The 6,174-nt window shown below is 36.0% G+C and overlaps 1 pseudogene; it reads left to right on the top strand.

Moving 5' to 3' along the window:
• The window catches only part of LOC108313826, a 75,212-nt pseudogene extending 70,320 nt beyond the window's left edge, over positions 1-4,892 (top strand).
• Positions 4,893-6,174: the final 1,282 nt, after the last annotated feature.

The following is a 6,174-nucleotide window of genomic DNA, read 5'->3' as shown; positions in this document are numbered from 1 at the left end:
ACTGTGGTTCTTATTGCTGGGAGTCAGTCTCAAGCCTGGGTTTTATTGGCAGTTGAAATATTTTCACCTTACAAAAATATACTGATCCAGGTTCTAGAAATAGTACTCTATCTATAGGCTGATAAAAAATGATGAGGAAAAAACTGCAGCTCCCCTAACATCTTTTGAGTGAGGAACAAGGCAATATTTAATTATGTCTAAAAATCCTACAAAGTTTAACAAATTTCAGAGACCAGTAAAAATGAGCCACATTTATTTTAAAATGAAATATGGGTATTGTTTTAACCTTTGGAAGAAAAATGTATTGAAGTGAGTAAAATTCTCAACCACTAAGACTTTCTCAGAAAAATATATAAAAAACACAACCACCACCATGGAAATCTACTTGGGTGGAAATACTATATCTGATCACACTTATTGACTCATAAACACAAGAGTTTGAGTTGTAGCTTATTTGAATTATAGCCCTCTGTTACTCTGCAGCTCTGCAGTGAGCTCATTGCCAGCAGATGGTAAAGCACTTCATGTTCTTAAGAGATAACCAGCGAAGGAGATTCTACATTACCTCTCAGGAGTCTGTTCAGTATATTACAACCCTTGATGTCGGGAAACTATTCTTCATATTTAACTTAAATCCCAGAAGCCAAAGTTTAGATCTGTTTCCTTTGGTTTAGTCCTCAGTGGAGATGGAGAACAGCATACTAATTCTGCATACTAATTCTTTATAATTTAGATGGCTGAGGTCATTCCACAGTCTTCTCTTTACTGGATAATAATCCCATTCATTTAGCCTGTCTCCAAATCACCTATTTTCAAACCCTTAATCATTTTAATTCACACCTGAAAATTCTACATTTTTCATGTTTCTGATAAATGGTGTACAAGACACTTTGATATTTGTACCAGAGTTGAGAGTAATTTATTTTCTCTGCTACATCTATGTCCATAAGAAATACTGTAACCACCTTTAAATAATATAATGTATTTCTAATATATCATTATCTGTCTTCTTCATGCTGGTTTCTTTATAGCTAAGTCACACATTCTTCAACTTAAATATATGTGTTTTCTTCTTCTTCCGTATTTGTGTCACTTTAGGAACATAAATCTTATTGTGAAATTGAATTAAACTGAATTCTATTTTTTTCTGACTAAGCCAAATACCCATTTCACAGTGCAAATACCTTATTCTTTTATTTGAAGTTACCTATGACTTAAATTTATAGGCTCTACATTCCATTCATGTGATTATCAAATATAGTATGAGAAAAGCAGCTTATTCAACACAGACCCTAGAAAATATTCGGCTTCCATGTCAATGTTACCTTTGATGACTGCTTCTTTTTCCTAGGAAAATATTTCTACTGAGCAGTAACATTAGCTAGGCAATATTTATGGGCAACACACATACACGGTCTGTGGGTGGTGTTGATTTGCATGGCAGCTGCACTGGGTTTGTTCCTGTAGCATCATTTGCTTTGCCATTGTACACAGGTCAGAAATGGCTCACTGTGAGCTTGTGTCACTTGGCTTAGTGCGGTAGGCAGCATAGCTTGGTAGGCATATCTCACTCCTTTTGCATGCCTCCAAACCATGGTTATGAGCTATCGCCACCAAAAAAAAAAATTTTCCTATCACCAGAAAAAGCGATATGTGGCGAAAATTTGCTTACAGTCTTGACCAGAAACTGACTGAAAGAAGGGGCTGCCACAAACATGCTAAACTGCACTTTTTTGGGGTCATAATTTTCATTCCTGTAGTGATCCTAATTCAAGGTAAGATAAACTATCTATTCTAACCAGTTCTGTCATTCTGGTCTCCAAAAAAGTTAGGCTTGTCTCACAGGATGCTTTTTTCTCAGAGCCATTCTGTGTCTTATTTTATTATTCCGAAGGTGTTTTCCAGTTGATTTTCTAATGACTAAATTTAGCTATTTGGAAGGAAGCTTTAAAAAAAAAAAAGAGGTAGTACATTGGCTCTTGACTGTACTAAAATTTACAGTTAATGAAGAAATACTTAGTAAGGATTGGCATGTAAAAAACTAAGGCAATAAAGTCAATTCTTTTATTTCTCTTTTTGAGACAGGGTCTCTCACTCTGTCACCCAGGCTGAAGTACAGTGGCATGATCTTGGTTCACTGCAGCCTCAACCTCCCAGGCTCAAGTGATCCTTCCACCTTGGTCCTCTGAGTAGCTGGGACTACAGGGTCCTGCCACCACACCTGGATAATTTTTGTATTTTTTATAGAAACTGGGTTGTACCATGTTGCCCAGGCTGGTCTCAAACTCCTGGATTCAAGTGATCTGCTCATCTTGCCCTCCCAGTAGGCTGGGATTATAGGTATGAGACAGCATGTTCAGCCTAATAAATCAATTCTTGATTAAAAAAATTTTACATATATATATGTATATATAACCTCATAGTATAAAACTTCCCAATCTAGTTCTCTGTTCTCTTCCAAAAGATGACACACAGAAAATGTTCTATTTTAAGTTGGTTGTGATGGTTCCTCATTGCTCTGAATAAAAAAATAATTTGCATCTTTGAGTGTTCATTCAGAAATACATTTCAAAAAATTGACTTAGTTTCCAATTTGAATATTTTTAAATTAAAAAAATCAAAACCAAAATTTGCTGTTAGAAGATTTTCATTAGACATGTGTCACTTGAACTTACAGTTCCCTTATGAAATTGGAAATCATTCCTATTTGTAGTTTTCAAAATTATTTGCTTGCCTATTCCCTAAAGGATTTTTCATTCATTTATAAGACAAATATTTCTTATGCACCCTCCATAGACAGGTACAATTCTACGTTCTTGGAATACATCAGTAAACAAAATAAAACCAAGATCCTGCCTTCAAAAAGCTTACAGTCTAGTGAGAAGAAACAGAAAATAAGCAAAATAAATTAAATAGTATGTTAGAAAGTGATATGTGCTATGGCACAGGAAAAAATAGAATAGGAAAAAGGAAGTCAGGAATGCAAAGGCAGTGGGAGAGGGTTAGGTGGTTTGTAGTATTAATAAGATCTGATAAATGCCTTAAAAGAGGGGAAGGGATGAGGCAAAAAGGGAGAAGACTATTCCAGGTAAAGGAAATTGCCAATGCAAAGGCCCTAATGTGGAAGCTCAGCTCGCCTGTTCAAGGGTGCCAATGTGCCTACAGTGTGGTAAGGGACGGGAGGACAGAAGAGGAGGTCAGAGAGGTATTGGGAGTCCAGTGATGAAGGACCCTGAGAGCCACTGTAGACTTTGGCTTTAACTCTGAGTGGAATGGAGGAGGGGGCCTTCGAGGGTTTCAAAGAGAGAAATAACATGATCTGAACTACATTTTGAAAGGATCATTCTGGTTGCTTTGTGAACAGACTGTATGGACACAAGGGCGAAAGTAGGAAGCTTATTGAATAATTCAAGTGAGAAATGGCAATATCTCAGAAGAGACTGATGAGAAGTGGTCTGATGATCAGTTCTTGTGAAGGTTGGTCACATGATTTCTAGATGCATTTGATGTGCAACATGAAAGAAAGGATAAAGGACAACCGAGAGCTTTTATAAATGTGTATGTGTATGTATAAAATAAAATGCATAATAAGTCTGAAGTTCAAGAGAGTAGACAGGCCTGGAAATATACATTTGAGTCATTGGCATATGGACTGTGTTATTTAAGGCGACGAGATTGGATGAGATCATAAATGCTTTGGCTGTTGAGACAAGATCAAGGACTGAGCCACATGGCAGGTCAACATATTCAGGTTGGATTGAAGAGGAAGAAAAAACCAAGGACCTGAGAAAGAGAGTCCAGTGAGGCAGGAAGAAAACAAATAGTTTAGTCAATAGGAAAATCTATATTAGGGAGGACAGATTAATCAACCAAATTAAATCCTCTAGGACAAAATTGTTCATTGGGTTTATTAACTGTGATGTGATGAGTGAAAACACAATGAGTTAAAGAGAATGGGAAAAGAGGGCTGGGCACAGTGGTGCAGCCTGTAATCCCAGCACTTTGGGAGGCTGAGGCAGGTGGATCACTTGAGATCAGAAGTTCGAGACCAGCCTGGCCAACATAGCAAAACCCCATCTCTACTAAAAATACAAAAATTTGCTAGGCTTGGTGGTATGTACCTATAATCTCAGCTACTTGGGAGGCTGAGGGAGGAGAATTGCTTGAACCTAGGAGACTGGGAGACAGAGGTTGCAGTGAGCCAAGGTCGCACCACTGCACTCCAGCCTGGGCGACAGAGTGAGACTCTGTCTAGAAAAAAAAAAAAGGAATTAGGGAAAGCAAGATGATTCTTTTGAGGAATCTTGTTAGAAATGAGAGCAAAAAGGGATTGTACTTTTCCGAGGAAATGAGATTAAGAGAATATTCTTAAAAGGAAAAATGGGTGGCATCTCCCCTCCTGCTTGCCCTTGGATCTCTGGGTTTGATTTTTGCATTGACTTTAAACAGACATAAGTATCCCCTTAACCTGTACCTGCTTTTTGGATTTACACTGTCGAAGCTCTGACTGTGGCAGTTGTTGTTACTTTCTATGATGTATGTATTATTCTGCAAGCTTCCATGCTGACTACTGCAGGAATTTTTAGTTTGACTGTGTATACTCTACAATCTAAGAGGGATTTCAGCAAATTTGGAGCAGGGCTGTTTGCTCTTTTGTAGATTTTGTGCCTATCAGGATTCTTGAAGTTATTTTTTTATAGTGAGACAATGGAGTTGGTCTTAGCTGCTGCAGAAGCCCTTCTTTTTTGTGGATTCATCATCTATGACACATATTCACTGAGGCATAAACTGTCGCCTGAAGAGTACCTATTAGCTGCCATCAGCCTCTACTTGGATATCATCAATCTATTCCTGTACCTGTTAGGTTTCTGGAAGCAGTAAATAAAAAGTAATTAAAGTATTTCAGCTCAATTGAAAAACAAAACAAAAAAAATTTAATGAGAAAAAAGGATTTAAAAAAGTAATTGTGTCTTTTAAGCAGTATATGGAAAGTGTTTCATTAAGTAATAAAGTTTGAGACAATAATTAAATACTGTTAGAATCTTTATTTGTATCCTGTGTAATTCCAAGAGCTTTAAAATCTTACTATTTTTTATGATACCTCATCTCTAAATCCTTGATTTAGAAACTCAGTTAAGAGCTATAAAAATTCTGTTAAAAATGTTTTTCTTTCTAAATTAGCCATGCATAGTTGTTCATTTGCAATTCAAAAATAATTTTATGACTAGATAAGAATATCAGTTTACCTTTATCTAGTGATTTTATCTAAAATTTCCCTGAATTATTAAGTAATATTGATTTGGCTTTGATTCTAAAGTAGTAGCGTCTTTACCATTATAAACTGTAAATCTCTTTTTACCTGGAGATTTTCATCTAATTTAAAAGGAAAAAATATAAAAGATAAATTCCAGAGAATTATTCAGTATATTAGAATTATATTAATGTTAATGACATTTTATTTTAAATTGTACTAAAATTAAAAGTCTGCCTGAAAGTCACATATTATGACAAAATTTGACATTATTTGTTTTTTAAAGTATAGATTTTATTTTGAATTTATACAATGCTAATGTGGTTAGAGGACACCAAAGATACTGGGTCATCAGCCATAAAGCATATCTATTTCAAAATAAAAATATTTGGGAAAAAAACAGGAAAAATGACAACATGTTTTGATACTGACAGGAAATAATTGGTAGAGGGTGAAAATTCATGATGTATAAAAGAGTGGGAATGCTATTTTCAGTTCTTTTCAAATTTTTTAAAGAGATGGGGTCTTGCTCTGTTACCCAGGCTGGAGTGCAGTGCATTCTTCCCTGTTCTTGAGCAGGGAAAGGTTGAGACTTGTATCCATGTGGAGAAATTGGATTCTGATCAGACCGCAATAGTTATCTTTACTAACAGGAGGGAAAACAGAAGATATGGTTGCATTTATTTGTGGGTGAGTACCTGTGATGGTGAGAGACTGTGGAGGTGTTGTAGTTATTGTAAATGACAAGGACTACTCAATAATACTGGAAGTTGATGGCTGAGGTAGGAGGAAGAAAAAGATCACTGGAGGAGAGGGGCTCAAAAAACTGAATTTGCTGACTGGATAAAATGAGGTGCTGTGGTGACATTTCATTTTGTATACATTTCTGACATTCTGTTTGCTTTATTTTCATTGCATTCCTT

The sequence above is a fragment of the Cebus imitator genome, unplaced genomic scaffold (genome assembly GCF_001604975.1).
Source record: "Cebus imitator isolate Cc_AM_T3 unplaced genomic scaffold, Cebus_imitator-1.0 Scaffold144, whole genome shotgun sequence".
Lineage (NCBI taxonomy): Eukaryota > Metazoa > Chordata > Mammalia > Primates > Cebidae > Cebus > Cebus imitator.
This window is presented reverse-complemented; position numbering and strand designations above follow the sequence as displayed.